This window comes from Cajanus cajan, chromosome 2, assembly GCF_000230855.2.
Source record: "Cajanus cajan strain Asha chromosome 2, NIPB_CcT2T_4, whole genome shotgun sequence".
Classification (NCBI taxonomy): domain Eukaryota; kingdom Viridiplantae; phylum Streptophyta; class Magnoliopsida; order Fabales; family Fabaceae; genus Cajanus; species Cajanus cajan.
Window position 1 is genome coordinate 3,109,783 of NC_138518.1, and position 15,772 is coordinate 3,125,554.

Sequence of the window (15,772 nt, forward strand, 5' to 3'; positions counted from 1 at the left end):
CATCACAAATCTTGCACTTCACACTATGTCAAGGTCACGCTACCCATTTAACAATCTCAGGCCGTGCTCACCCCTGATATAACACTGTGCCAAGGTCACGTTATCCCTATTCCAGGTCCGTGCTCACCCTTGACATGTTAACCAAGATACCCACGTAACAATCCAGAGCCGTGCTCACCCCTGATATAACCCTGTGCTAAGGTCACGTTATCCCTATTCCAGGACCGTGCTCACCCTTGACATGTTAACCAAGGTCACGATACCCACGTAACAATCCAGAGTCGTGCTCACCCTTGATATAACACTGTGCCAAGGTCACGTTACCCCTAATCTAGGGTCGTGCTCACCCCTGACATGTTAACCAAGGTTACGATACTCATGTAACAATCCAGAGCCGTGCTCACCCTTGATATAACACTGTGCCAAGGTCACGTTACCCCTAACCTAGGGCCGTGCTCACCCCTAACATGTTAACCAAGGTCACGATACTCATGTAACAATCTCGGGCCGTGCTCACCCCTGGTCATAGGTGTGAAGAACCACAATCACATCTCATTCACATCCACATTCACATTCACATCCACATCCACATCCACATCCACATCCACATCTCAATTCCACAATACACACAAAATCCACACAAAATGGTGTTTCACATACCCCTCAAGTAATTCATCATCTAGATCATCAAATAATATAACAATAACATTCATAAACTAATATAAAAAATAACAGAATTATCAATTTAATATAATTTTAACGTAAACAGTAAAATCCCCAATTGTTCCAAAACCTAACTCACAAGCACTTTTCTATAATTTCGTTCTCCCTCTCAGATCATCATTCTTACAAATTATTAGCATATCTATAATCCTCAACACATACAGAATCTAATGGGATCCTCAATTTCTCAAACAGAAATCATCCAATTTTTCACAACCTAACTTACAGGCACTTTTCTATAATTTCGTTTTCTCTCCCAGAGCATCATTTTTACAAGTTAAACATATATTCATAATCCTAAATATATATAGAATCACATAAGATAATTAATTCTCTAAACAGAAATAATTATAAAATTATTCATAACCCTAAGGGCTCTTCCTCTACCCAATTCCCTCATGTAACTCTACATATAAATAATCTCCTTTTCCCCCGTACCTGAATAAATAGGAACTCGGGCAGAACCTCCTCATCTTTTTCCTTAAACAAGGATCGGAACTAAAACTGGGGCAGAACCTCATTCTCTGAGTTCCTCTTGGTCTTCAGAGAGAAGAAGAGGAACGAAAGAGAGAACAGAAGAGAAGAGAGAGTGAGAATGAGAGGTGTGTAGAAATGAGAGGATTTGAGGCCTATTTATAGGATTTTTCGCCCACCTACCACTACGGCCCGTTCCAAAATCGGAACGGCCCGTTCTGGGCCCTTCAAACCTACGTAAATTTTTCAACTGGAACGGCCCGTTCCCAAACCAGAACGGCCCGTTCTCAACCCCAGCAGAACGGCCCGTTTTGCTTCCAGAACGGCCCGTTCTCCAAACCAGAACGGCCCGTTCTCCCATCAGACGACTCGTTCTGCTTCTACAATTTTGGCCATACTCACTATTCCAGAACGGCCCGTTTCAAAATTGAAACGACCCATTCTGGGCCACGAATTGGGCCAAAGGCCCACAAAAAATGGGTTGTTACAAAAGTCGCATGTAATAAGAAAAATTCTAGTAGTGCCAAAAGTCCAGTATGAGTGATTTAGTAGCCTAGAACGGGCCGTTTGTAACATCCCAAATTTTCTACTAATACTACAAATAATTATTATTTATTTTTGTATTTATGAAGATTATTTCCTTATAATTATTTTGATTAATTAGATGAGTTTGATTGAATTTTTAAAGGTTTTTATTAATAATCATTTATGAAAATTATTTTGTATAATATTATTAATAATGATATTTTGTTATAATTATTATTTAAAGAAAATCATGTTTTAAATTGTATTGATATGTTATTTTAATTTGATATATATATATATAAGTATTTATTTATTTATTATTTAAAAAATTCTGGATTTTGATGGTCCCGGAACGGGCCGTTCCACTTTGGGAACGGCCCGTTCCAATTCGAGCAAACATAGGAAAAATTTCAACCCAGAACGGGCCGTTCCAATTTGGGAACGGGCCGTTCCGGATGAGGTTTTAGAGAACAAGTATTGACCCCAGAACGGGCCGTTCTGGTTTTGGAACGGGCCGTTCTGGGAGAAGTTTTTGCACATGTTTTATTTGTCCAAAACGGGCCGTTCCGGATTCGGAACAGGCCGTTCTGGCCACGACCTGATGCTTATAAATAGAACGTTTTTCACTCTCTAAAACTCATTTTTTCATTTTCTAATCTTCTTCCTCCTTTCTCTCTGAAGACGAAGGGGAACCTAGAGGGGGCGACCAACAAGATTCGGCTCCTGCTTATCGAGGTAAGGGGGGAGTGAGAAACCTCGCTCTGGGTGTGGGATTGTATGTTCATGTATGATGTATGATGAGTTTCCTATATGCAATTAATTGTATGATTTGAGATCTCTATGGGTTCCTATGGGAAACCCTATGAGAAAGAGACAAAATACAAATATTTTCTATTTTAATTTCTGATTCTTCTATTGTACTCCTTATTGAATGAGATGTATGAATATGTGATTAATTTTGAAAATAGAAAAGTTTTGATATGAATTAGAGTGCTCTGTGGGTTTCTACGGGAAACCCTATGAGAAAACAGGCAAAATATAAATGTTTTCTGTTTTACCTTCTGAGTTTTCTGTTGTGTTTCTTGATATTTGTTCAGCGTAAATATGTGTCTAATTTATTAAATAAACAAGTTTTGATATGAATTAGAGTGTTCTGTGGGTTCCTGTGGGAACCCTATGAGAAACAGGCATCTAATAGTTTCTGTTTTACCTTCTGATTGTTCTGTTGTATTCATTGTTGTATGAGATGTATGAATATATGTTTACTTTTGCAAATAGATGAGTTTTGATATGAATAAAAGTGCTCTGTGAAAATTGTGAATATGATGTAATAATGCGAATTTGATGATGAAATGTAATGATGAGATGTGATGATGAAATATAATGAGGAGATGTGATGATGAGATATGTTGAGACATGATAATGTGATATGGGAATGAGACATGAAAATGTGATATGTGTTAATGCATAGAGTCTTGTTTGACATGCATCATTTGCATAAATGTTTTAAGGGTACGATATGGAATACACTGCCAGAGAAGGCCCCCTAGTGTAAAAGCTTTGGGGATTAGTCCTTGGGGATAGCTCGGTTTGGAAGTCCCAGTCTCGCCCATTGTGTGCATGGGATGTATCTTGCGCGGCTTAGCTATCCCGACGAGACTCTGGTAGTATATCCTTATAGTGAGAGTGCGCAGAGGGTGTGACCCGGCATGTACTCCTAGACTACTCTTCGTGTATTGCTAGCGGCAATATGCCATGTGATGTTTTACTGGCGCCACATGCATGATAATGTGAAGTCTGTGTCCATGCATGTGCATCCTTATTATTAAATGATGATAAATTACTATTTGTATGACTTGGATGATTGAATAAACTATTGTTGTTGATTGATCTATGAGGTAACTGTATTGTTTGTATTTGGCTATCTGGTGTGCGTTCCTACACCGTGAGCCAGAGTGAGATATGTTTCTCACTCCCTTCTTTTGTGTTGTTTCTCTTGTTTGATATATAGGAGACATTAGCAGCATGAGGCTGAGGATGTGGATGATGGAGCTTAAGCTTCTATGTGGGATTTTGCTCTGATAGGACATGTGACATCGGGACATAGATAGAATTAGAACATGACATTGTTTACGATTTATTAAAGTATATATTTTGAAAAATTCAATTTTTATTCTTTGTAATTTTATTTTCTATTTAGATTAAGGACATGAATGTGAATTCTCTACTCACATGATTATTGGAATTTTCGTTTCAATTTTAAATATATTTTTTTATCCAATAAGATATTTCTTTTTTATTATTGTATATATATATATGTTGGGGTAGAGGGTGTCACACCGTTCCCAAACTACTAAATTGACCTATAAATCGTAGTTGAGAACGGGTCGTTCCAAACCGCAGAATAGGTCGTTCTGGATGGAGCACGAGCCATTATGGATGGAGAATAGGTCGTTCTAAATGAATCCTAGAATGAGCCGTTCTGCATGTTATTTTTGCACATGATGAAAGGATGTAGAACGGTCCGTTTCGGATTCGAAATAGGCCGTTCTGGCCACTCCTGAACTTCTATAAATAGGACTTGTGGGGAGTTGAGGAGAATGAGAGGTTTTAGAGAGAAGTTATAGAGAGAAAGACTCTCACTACAAGAAAAATGCTAATTTTTGACGGATTTTCTTTTTAAATCCGTCGGGAAAAAAAATCCGTCAAAAATAATTTAATCCGTCGAAAATTTCTGACGAAAAATTTCCAACAGAATTTTCCGAAAAAATTTTCCGTAATTATATATATTTTTTAATTTAAAAAGTTTATTAATGTAACAACCCTCATATTTGGCCTCTCAAGGGTTCTATTTCACGACATTTCACTTTTTAGTGTGTTTTATCCTTACTTGCACAATTTCTGGGAAACTTCCCAGAAAGTCACCCATCCCTATACTACTCCAGGTCAAGCATGCTTAACTGTGAAATTCTGATGACTAAGCTATTGAAATGTATATGTATGTTGTCAGTATAACTTGTACAAATTAATTCATTTAAGTCATCCTCAAATATACAATCTCATACTTGTACTATAATAATAATATATAATAATTTTATATTACGAATAATAATAATAATAATAATAATAATAATATATTCAATTATTCTTTATTTATATGTACTTACTTTTATAATTAACATCTACTTATTTCTATTTAAAATTATAATTTAAATTATTTAATTTTATAATTTATAATGATAATATAAATTATAAAATTATAAATATTTATTTATTACATACTTATAAATTAAATTTTAACATTTTAAATAAATTATTAATTAATTTAATATATTTATTTACCTTAAATCAAACATATAAAATTTTAAAAAAAATATTTATCCTTGTTTTATTTTCTAATTATCAACCATTAATAAAATATTAACTTAAAATCTTATCTAATTGTATCATAATATTCTCATATCAAATTTAAAACTAGATATTAATTATACAAAAATTTTCAGATCATATAGTAAATTGTCAATAAGATTTTAGTTAAATAATTTATAATAATTAATGTTTCAATTATATTGTTAATTAGCAAATAATTTATTCTAAAGCTAATTAATTTTTTTATATTAATTATTAGTAAAATTTAATAACTTTTAATTTAACAATTAATTGGATCGATGAAATTTAACACACATCATGAGTTATTGAGCGGAATAACTTTACCAAGAGTTATTTTGTAAGTTATCTTAAATAAAACATATAAAATTCAAAAAATGTATTTATTCTTGTTTTATTTTCTAATTATCAACCATTAATAAACTACTAACTTAAAATCTTATCTAATTATATCATAATATTTTCATATCAAATTTAAAACCAGTTCTTAGATTTTCGACAAATATAAATTTGTCGGAAATATTCCATCAATAATATAGCTTTTCCTACAAAAAAAAAATCATCGAAAATATAAATTTTCTAACAGATTTAATTTTGTTTTATAAGAAATCATCTTCGATGAATATAACATTTTGTATATATGATTTAAGAATAAAGAATTTTAGAGGTGTTAAATATCAATATGATAATAGTACGTAATTGTTGTAGATGACACCTAATATAATTATTTATCTTTTTTTAAAAAATAAAAAGTAGTTAAAAATGATTTCATAAAAAATAAGAATTAAAAATAAAAATTCCAATTTTAGAAAATGAAAAACAATTTTTTTAACAGAAACTAAAATCAAAACTTATTAATTTTATAAGGATTAAAGACATATTTAAGTCATTTTAAAAAGATAAAATTAAAGATAAACTTATTAATTTCTTGTAGTATCTAGGTCTATGAGTTCCTTTCTCTCTCTAATTTCTCTATATGATTCTTCTTCTCCTCTAGATCACTAATGTCTTCTGTCTTCTCTTAAATTTCAAACTAGAAAGCTTATTTTTGGAGGATTGAAGTTCAAGAGTCAAGCTTTGGAGGATATTTCTTCTTCTTCTTCTTCTTCTTCTCAGATTCTTGGCTTTTTTAGAGCCAATCTTCAGGTGAGGGAAGCTAGAATGTAGGTTGTTTAATTTCAAGAGAGTTAGGAACTCCATTGATGTATGAGTTTTGAGAAGTGGTTGAATTAAAGAAATTCCTCATTTTTGTCATTTTTGGGGAAAATGGGTTTTTTTTGATGATTTTAATGTGTTGATTCGTTGCTTGTTGAATCTGAGTTCATTTTTTAGTTGTATGAAGCTTATATGTTGCGTAATTGATGGAATTAAGTTGTTTACATGTTGTTAAAATTATTAAAGTTGTATAGTTGTATAGTTAAATAAAAAGTTGTCAAGCTTATGTAATGTCTATTGTTGAAAGTTGCTTTTAAATAATTGTAAGTTGCTTATTGTTGTAAGATGCCGATTGTTGTATTGTTGTAAGTTACCTATTATTGTAAGATGCCTATTGTTGTATTGTTGTAAGTTGCTTATTGTTATAAGATGCCTATTGTTGTATTGTTGTAAGTTGTCTGTTGTTGTATTGTTGTAAGTTGCCTATTGTTGTATTGTTGTAAAGTTGATTATTGTTGTAAGATGCCTATTGTTGCATTATTGTAAAGTTGAAAAGTTGGGGATGTAACACCCCAGCAACCCGCATGTGGATATTGTCCGCTTTGGCCGCAGCCCTCACGGTTTTGCTTCTGGCAATGGCACTCATGCCACCCCAAAACGCGTCCACACAAGGAAGGTATCCACACCCATATATATGGCATGCTTCGTTCTCCTTCCTAACCGATGTGGGACTTCACAGGGGACATATGGTGAAGATATATGTCCTATGTTGAGATACATAGTACTAAGGTGATAAGTTGAAAGTTATTTTAAAGTTGAATCCCTTAGTACTGTGTGGACGATGTGGAAGTAGTCGATCCATGTCATGGTTGAATGACCAAATTGAGTAAGGTATCTAGTTAGAGATGTAGTCTTTGACTAGGTACTAGAGGGTGCGTGGTACTTGGAGGGCAGTGGGTGGACTAACCCCATATGTGAATTGGTTATGCAGACCAAGGCTGTGGTAGGTTCATACCCAAACCCTTCTGCCCTGATAGTAGTACTGGACCTCCGAGTCTAAGTGACACACTTGAGCAACCGCCTATTTTTATCTATACCTGGTTCTCTTCGGAGTTCCAGTCCTATACCTGACCTGGTTAAGATAGGTCAAATGTTGGATTTGGTAGGGTTTATGCCACCTAGACTTCTCAACCTCAGTTGTTGGAGATCTCCTAATTGTATATGCGTGACGAAGCATTAAATTTTAAGTTGTATATTATTGTTGTTATTGTATTAAAGTTGCTTCTAAGTTGTATGAATGAGTTGGGTTTTTATGTTGAACTGTGTGGTTGTGTTGTGATGATGATTGGATGAATGAGTAGTATAGTATTTTCCTATACTTGTATGGTTGTTTATTGAACTCTAGCTTACCCTTCTATTTCCACGTGGATGGGTTGTTATGATCATACTATGTATGGGAGCAGATCAGGGCTAGGTTGGAGCTGTTGGTTGCGTCCGCTGCTAGAAGTGGAATTTTTGGTTCCTAGTGTCAAAGTTACCACCTTGGATAACAGTTGTTGTGCTTGACCGACACTAGGAGATATTAGTTTTGGATAACTGTATAAATACCTTATATTTAAAAACTCAATTATTCTTATATATTTTTCATGTTTTTGTATTTATGAGTTAACCAATTTTATTATTTATCTTAGTTCACTATTAATAGTGCAATTTCACTAAGTGTAAAGACCACGACGGTTCGTTACTTATCTTATCTGTAGCATATGGACAAAATACTCCAATGATCACAACCGTTAAACACTGAACTCTTTTTTTTTTTTTAAGAAAAAAAAATGATTTTGTTTATTTTCATAAAGTTTATTAAAAAAATACAATATTTTAATTTGAAATCATCTTCTGTCTTCAATGTACATAATTAGTTTTTCAAAAAATGAACCCGTTTAATTTTCTATCTTTAATATATAATAATCAGTAGCTATGACTATATATGAAAAAAAAATTTAATACAAGTTGCAATAAAATTTATAGGAATTTTCCTTCAAACTTATTTTCACAATAAAATTTGCAAAAGTTTCCTACAACTTTGGATTCACAGACACATATATAGAAGTTTTTTCGCTGTTTTTTATTTGTAAGAAAATTTACAGATATTTTTTACATATTTTTGTTCACAAGAAAATCGACAAAAAAAATATTTTTAAGTAGTGTCTAAGTAAAAACTATTTTCTTCTTAAATATATACAGTAATTTTTTAAAGATATAATTGGATAAATTTTTCAAAAATATTTCAGAAAAAAGATAAATAAATATTTTCATAAACCGAAATTCGTATGCATAAATTAAAATTAAGTTTGTGAATAAGTTAAGAAGTCATCATTTTGTTTAAATTTTTAATAAAACATACAGATTTTTATACTTTTTTTTATCAGTTTGTCTAAACTATTATTTTCTTTAAAATAAAATTAGTTTTTCCTTCAATCAATCTCTTTATATTAAATGCAAAGAATTATCTTATATAAGAATTGTAACATCTTTTATCTCACATTCTTATATTTATAGTTAGGGGTGGAAATAAAATACGGCATGTTAAGATAAACTTTGAATATATATGTCAAATTCTATAAAAATAAAGTTAAGTTTAGCTTATTATTTATTATGTTTTTTTTTTTTTTTATAAATAGAGTCTGATCTTTTTGAAGTATAAATAACTTATATATTAACTTATTTAAAAATTTATTTTACATTAATAATATGAAATAGACCAATAATAAGATAACAGTTATATTTTTAAATACATGTACAATTTTTGTTTAATTTGTGAGATAATACCTTTTTAATTTACATGATAAAAAATAATTTATCCTATTATTATTAAAATTTAAAAAGAGCAATTTTTTATAGTGAAATCAATACATTTTTGTTAATTGTAACGATATGCTAGTAATCTAGCTTTATTTCTTATCAATTTACTTTGCATGTCTAACTTTTTTCTGAACACCCGTCTAATTCTAATCACACTTTGGTGTTTTGTCTTTGGCACTAGAGTCGAGATGAAGTTCCTTTCAAATTAATGTAGCTCCTCCTCTTTCATAACAATTATCCGGTCATTGTCTCCTGCTACATTATTTGTTCCTTGCTATGACTCGCTAGATGTATCATCGCTTCATTTAATTGTCATGAAACAAATAATGTGGTCTTGGTACGAGTTTATTTGTATTAGTGTATTAATTTTTTTGTAATAGAGAAAGAATATTACAGAAAAAAGTACTTGAGCATTATTCCCATTTTTTGAGGATGTTTTGAATTATGTGAATGGAATGATTGATGAGTAGGAATGTAAGTAAGTTGACATATTGATCTGCAAATCCATGTAACTCGATCCAACTCAAAGTTACACATTCACGTGTCATTTTTTGAGTGTCTCCCCTTCATGTGCATGTAATTTTTTTAAATCTAAAGTTTACAAGACTACTCTACTCAGTATTCTTCCAACTCATCTAGACCCATTATTTAGTTTTTTTTTTTAAATAAGATAAATCCTAGAGAATAATTTTTTAATGAAAATCGTTGCTTCTTATTTTTCTAGCCGTGTTTCACAACACTTTTTCAATAATTTATAATTGAAAGTGGTTTATTTTAATTGTATCATGTAATTATGTTAAATAAAACATTAATTATATACTTACATATTTATTTTGCTTTGCACTTAAATTAATATGTATTAAATTAAAAAATGTATTTATTTATATAATATAATAAAAAAATTAATTTACATATATTATTTGAAGATTACCACCCTATTTCATCATAACTTGTGTGTGAGTGTATGTTAATGTATATGGATGTACATGAGTTGTCCCTTTAAAAGAAAATAATTTATCTATTCTCTCTTTGTATCATTGCATATGTATCCGGCCAGTACCATAATATCAACTCTAGTACAATGAGTTTTTTTTAGTTTGTAAATTATTATTATAATTATTTTAGTTTATTAAAATATGTGTCAATTATTAAGAATATACCAAATTAAATATAGAAAATATTTAAAATATTTTTTTTATATAATTATCTTTTTTCATTATAGATTTATAAGATTATAACCTATACATGAGTGTATGCTAACATACATGACTGTGTATGAATTGTCCTTCTAACAAAAAATGACTCACTTTTTCCTTTTATGTGACATTGTATATATTTCAAAATTTAAATTTTAATAATATTGAGTAAACTATATTTTATATACAAATTAAAAAATAACTCATAATAATATATTTAAAAATAAAATTATTGACTTTTTAAAAATTAAATTTATTAATCTAATTAACCTAAAAAGATATAGCGCTAAATCCATACACTTCCCTTTAGAGTTTTTTTTTGAGATAATATACTTTTTAATTAATATCATTAGATGACTAGAATTGTGAAATCATCTTAGAATGTGCGGTCAGTTTATAAAGAAAAATTTTAATTGGATTAATATATACCTTTACTAAAATGAGGAAAAAAGTGAACTTAGTGAGGGTAGGATGAACTCTAGCTCCCTAGAACATGTGATGTAGAAACTGGAAAGTATATAATATTGTACTATACACCCTTACTACCCCAACACATATATAATATAATTTAATTAAGAAGAATAAACTTTCAAAGGGTTCATAAAATGGTTCACATAAAACTTCAAAACTGATATTTCTTCAATATAAGAAAATGACTGAAAAATAAAATTTGAAAGGTAAAATTTTAAAATTTACAATTTTAAAATCATTTATTACAATACCAAATCCACATAAATATTCTGTCCTAGAAATCCTCTGCCCCGATGTCACACTATCAGAGCATTCCCATAATTTAACTGTTGGCATTCTAGATGCCACTCGTAGCCGGATCTTCTTCACCTAAAATATTCACAGTTTATACGGTGAGAATATAAAATATCTATATGCAAAGTACATACAAACACATCACAATATAATATCATCATAATTCATTATTTAATAATATATATATATATATATATATATATATATATATATATATATATCAATCATTCATCATCTTCACATCTCAATTCACATTTAACATATCTCATTTCACATACATATCTCAATCCATCATAATCCATACCAATTATACAATTTACAACATCATTTCCATATTCATAATTCATGTCAATCTTACAATTAACAATATCATTTCTACATCCATAATTCACATCAATCTTACAATTAACAATATGTCAAGACCTCGCCACATCTGACACAAGTGATACAGGTTAATTGCCTCACTCAACCCACACCATACCAGGGTTCTTATCATCCCTGATCATCTAGGAGTACGCTCGTCCCTGAAGCATCACCTACCCAGGGTTCGTATCATCCCTGATCATTCAGGAGTACGCTCGTCCCTGAAGCATGAATGTGAGGAACCACAATCACATTACAATCCATACAATCTCTTGCAATTAACCCTATGTCAGGGCTACCATTCGACACAAGTGGTGTGTATTAACTGTCTTACTCATCCCACACCATACTAGGGTCACACCCTCCCTGTAGCACCACTTACCCAAGGGTCGTGCCATCCCTAGTCACTAGTGTGAGGAAACACATCACAATCACAACCTTAATCATGTCCATACAACATCTCATCTCATATCACGATTTCATATCACATACACAATTTCATATCACATACTCAACAGATAAGTCTAATAAAATAAGGGTTTACACATCCTCACGCAATTCACCATGAATACTCATTATAACAATAATATAAAACTCAGTTAATTCCCCAGTTTAATACAATATTAAATCAATAGAATTATCAATTTACTATAACATTCATAAATGTAATAATAATCAATAAAATTAGCAATTTAATATAATTTTAATACAAACGATAAAATCTCCAATTATTCCAAAACCCAACTCACAGACACTTTTCTACAATTTCGTTCTCCTTCTTAGATCATCATTCTTACAAATTAAATATGTATTTCTAATCCTCAACACATACAGAATCTACTAGGATAATCAATTTCTCAAACATAAATATTCTAATTTTCCCCAAAACCTAGCTTACAAGCACTTTTCTACAATTTCGCTCTCTCTCCTAGAGCATCATTTTTACAAATAAATCATATATTCATAATCCTAAATTCATATAGAATCACTTAAAACCAAGAATTCTCCAAACAGAAATAATTATAAAATTAGGGTTCTTCCTCTACTCAATTCCCTCATGTAACTCTACATATAAATAATTCCTTTTTTTCCCCCGTACCTGGATAAATAGGAACTCGGGCAGAACCTCCTCCTCTTTTTCCTTAAACAAGGATCGGAACTAAAACTGGAGCAGAACCTCATCCTCTGAGTTCCTCTTGGTCTTTAGAGAGAAGAAGAGGAACGAAAGAGAGAACAGAAGAGAAGAGAGAGTGAGAATGAGAGGTGTGTAGAATTGAGAGGATTTGAGGCCTATTTATAGGATTTTTCGCCCACCTACCACTACGGCCCGTTCTGGGCCCTTCAAGCCTACGTAAATTTTTCAACTGGAATGGCCTGTTCGCAAACCAGAACGACCCGCGTTCTCAAACCCAGCAGAACGGCCCGTTCTGCTTCCAGAACGGCCCGTTCTCCAAACCAGAACGGCCCGTTCTCCAAACCAGAACGGCCCGTTCTCCCATCAGAACGGCCCGTTCTGCTTCTACAGTTTTGGCCATACTCACTATTCCAGAACGGCCCATTTCAAAATTGAAACGGCCCGTTCTGGGCCACGAATTGGGCCTTTGGCCCACGAAAAATGGGCTGTTACAATACTCCCCTCCTTTAAGAAATTTCGTCCCCGAAATTTTTGTAATGATAGACTTCTCTCTTCTTACTTTCTAATCTTTATGCAACCTCACTACCTTACTGATATACAACTCTATCAATTTTATCAAAGGATTTCTAAGGGTAAGACATGTAAACTTGGCAAGTCTATCCACTGAAACACAAATAAAATCAATCTCTTAAGGTCTATCCACTCACCATCTCACTTCCAAAATGGAACGTCTAAGTGCTACAAAATTCTTAAAGATTTCTAGTATGCTAACCACACGTATACAATTGCTTTACTCCTCTCTTCATCTTAGGTCACTACACTTCCGCTGCGCTACTCTGATACATCGTAGTAGCTCTTAAATGAATGCTAAGAGTACTCTTACGTTCTTTTTCTAAGATCATCTTTTTTTTTTTTTTTTTTTTTTTTAATTCAAGGTTACTAAGCACCCAAATTTGCTCTTGCACTTCAAAACAATGTCGATTTCTATTCAAAAAAATGGTTATCTATACTTCTACCAATCTTCTCCATTTGATTTCCTAAGAAAGGATCTGACTCCTAGGCTTCTCTAATCTCATCCGTTTAATTCACTAGTCACTTTCAACATAATTAATTCAATGCTCCCAAGGATAATCTCATACACCAAGCATAAGTCTTTAAATTCTTCAATCAAATCTAATCCTTAAATCATCAAGAATGATATATTAGAGGTTATCATAATCAAGGCATCTGCCACAATATTAGTTTTACTTCTATGATCATTTCTAAAGATCAAGTACCTAAGCGTAAGTACACTCGGTATTCATATCAGATCTCTAATTTCACCACTCCATCTACACCTAAGTCATACTCTTATTCATCTCCTTATCCCATAGCCTCATATCTTGGCACCAAAATTATGCTTCTCTAATTTCCTTCAACAATTCATTCGTTACTCAAGTCATACTTAGTCTCACACTACTAAGGGTAACCTTATAAGCCAAACTTAAGTCTCTAATTTGAGCCAAAAAGATTCATCTCTCTAATCATAAGGGAAGATAAATATAAAGGTTTCCTACACAAACATCGATCACCACAATGGCTTTAGTCAAATAATAAATAAGATCAAAATCTTATTCCTTAAGAAATTCCAACTATTTCTTCTGTCACGTAATTAACTCCTTCAGTCAACAGATAATTAAGGCTCTAACGATCAATAAATATCTCAAGCTTAGAATCATATACGTAGTATCTGCAAATCTTAGTATAAATATTAAAGCTGCTAACTCAAGGTCATGGATAAGAAAATCCCTCTCATGAATCATAACCTACTACCTTTCCTTCTTGCCACAACACTCCTCCCAAACCTATCTTTAGAATCATAACTATATATCACAAAATTCTTATTAAAATCTAGTAGTATTAACACTAGTCAATCTTTCCTAAAGAGTTTGAAAACTACCTTCGCATTTGTTATCCCATACAAAGGCAACTCTTTTCCTAGTCAATCCAGTCAAAGGAATACTTTGGGTAGTTAAAAATAAACATAGGTCTAGGAATTCCTGATATAGATTAACCTTTCGAACTACTGCTGATTACAGGGGTAGGCAAGAGACAACCTGGTGGACTGAAACATCTTAATAACCAGAGGAAAGAATGCAAAAGTGATTCCCGTAGTGAGGGCAGTTTAAACCATGAACAACTATCTTAAAAATTTTACTCAATAAATTTCTTATAAACTATCCCAATAAAACTCCTAATTTTACTAGTTGACTGAGATATCTCTCACTTAAGCACAACTTCTACCTTAGGTAGATTTACGTTATACCTCCGCCAGAAATTACATGGCCTAGAACACTCACCTCATACAATCAAAATTCATACTTAGATAATCTAGCCTAAATCTATCTTGAATATATCTTCACACTTAACTCTAATATGATGATATCAATCCTAAGGTCAAAACCTCTTATTAACACACAAACATCCACTAATTGATCGATAATATCCTCATACATGCATATCAGATCATATTAGAATACCTCTTTCACATATATCATCCCTAAGCATGCAAGAATTGATCATCGTTTACACCATATTGCATGTACATGAATCATCTTTATCACATAACATCATATCATTTTAATTAACCTTTCAATGACAAAACCTCAAAACATCACCAAATCTATTTTTATCCTTGCTATGCCTAACATCTCAAAACATCATGACAGCATATATCTACCTGACACACAGAGTTACACCCATCCAAATGATCTTAAACCTATCTCAAACGAAAGCTAGGTGAATAAGCTACAACTCTTATGAAGACATAAGATTCCAAAAAAATCACCTTCTTAGCTAAAAATTCAAAAATTACTTCAAGTATATTCAGCTCTTACAACTAAACTTCTGATCACCAAAACCGTCATAACTAAAGTTATAAACCTCCGTTTTATCTTATTCCAGTTCCATCGGAAAGATAATATCCAAAGCCACAACTTTCATGAAGATCACAAAATCTGATTCTGTCAATATGATACTCATACTGGCACAACGAAATCTCAACGAAAAATATTCCCCATATCATACAGCAATAGTGTACTAACATTTCATACAATACCTCAACCATTCCAAAATCACTTCTTTCCACCTTAAACTCATATTCCAGCTTTCCATTACAATCCAAAACAGTTCACATATTCAGTGTAAA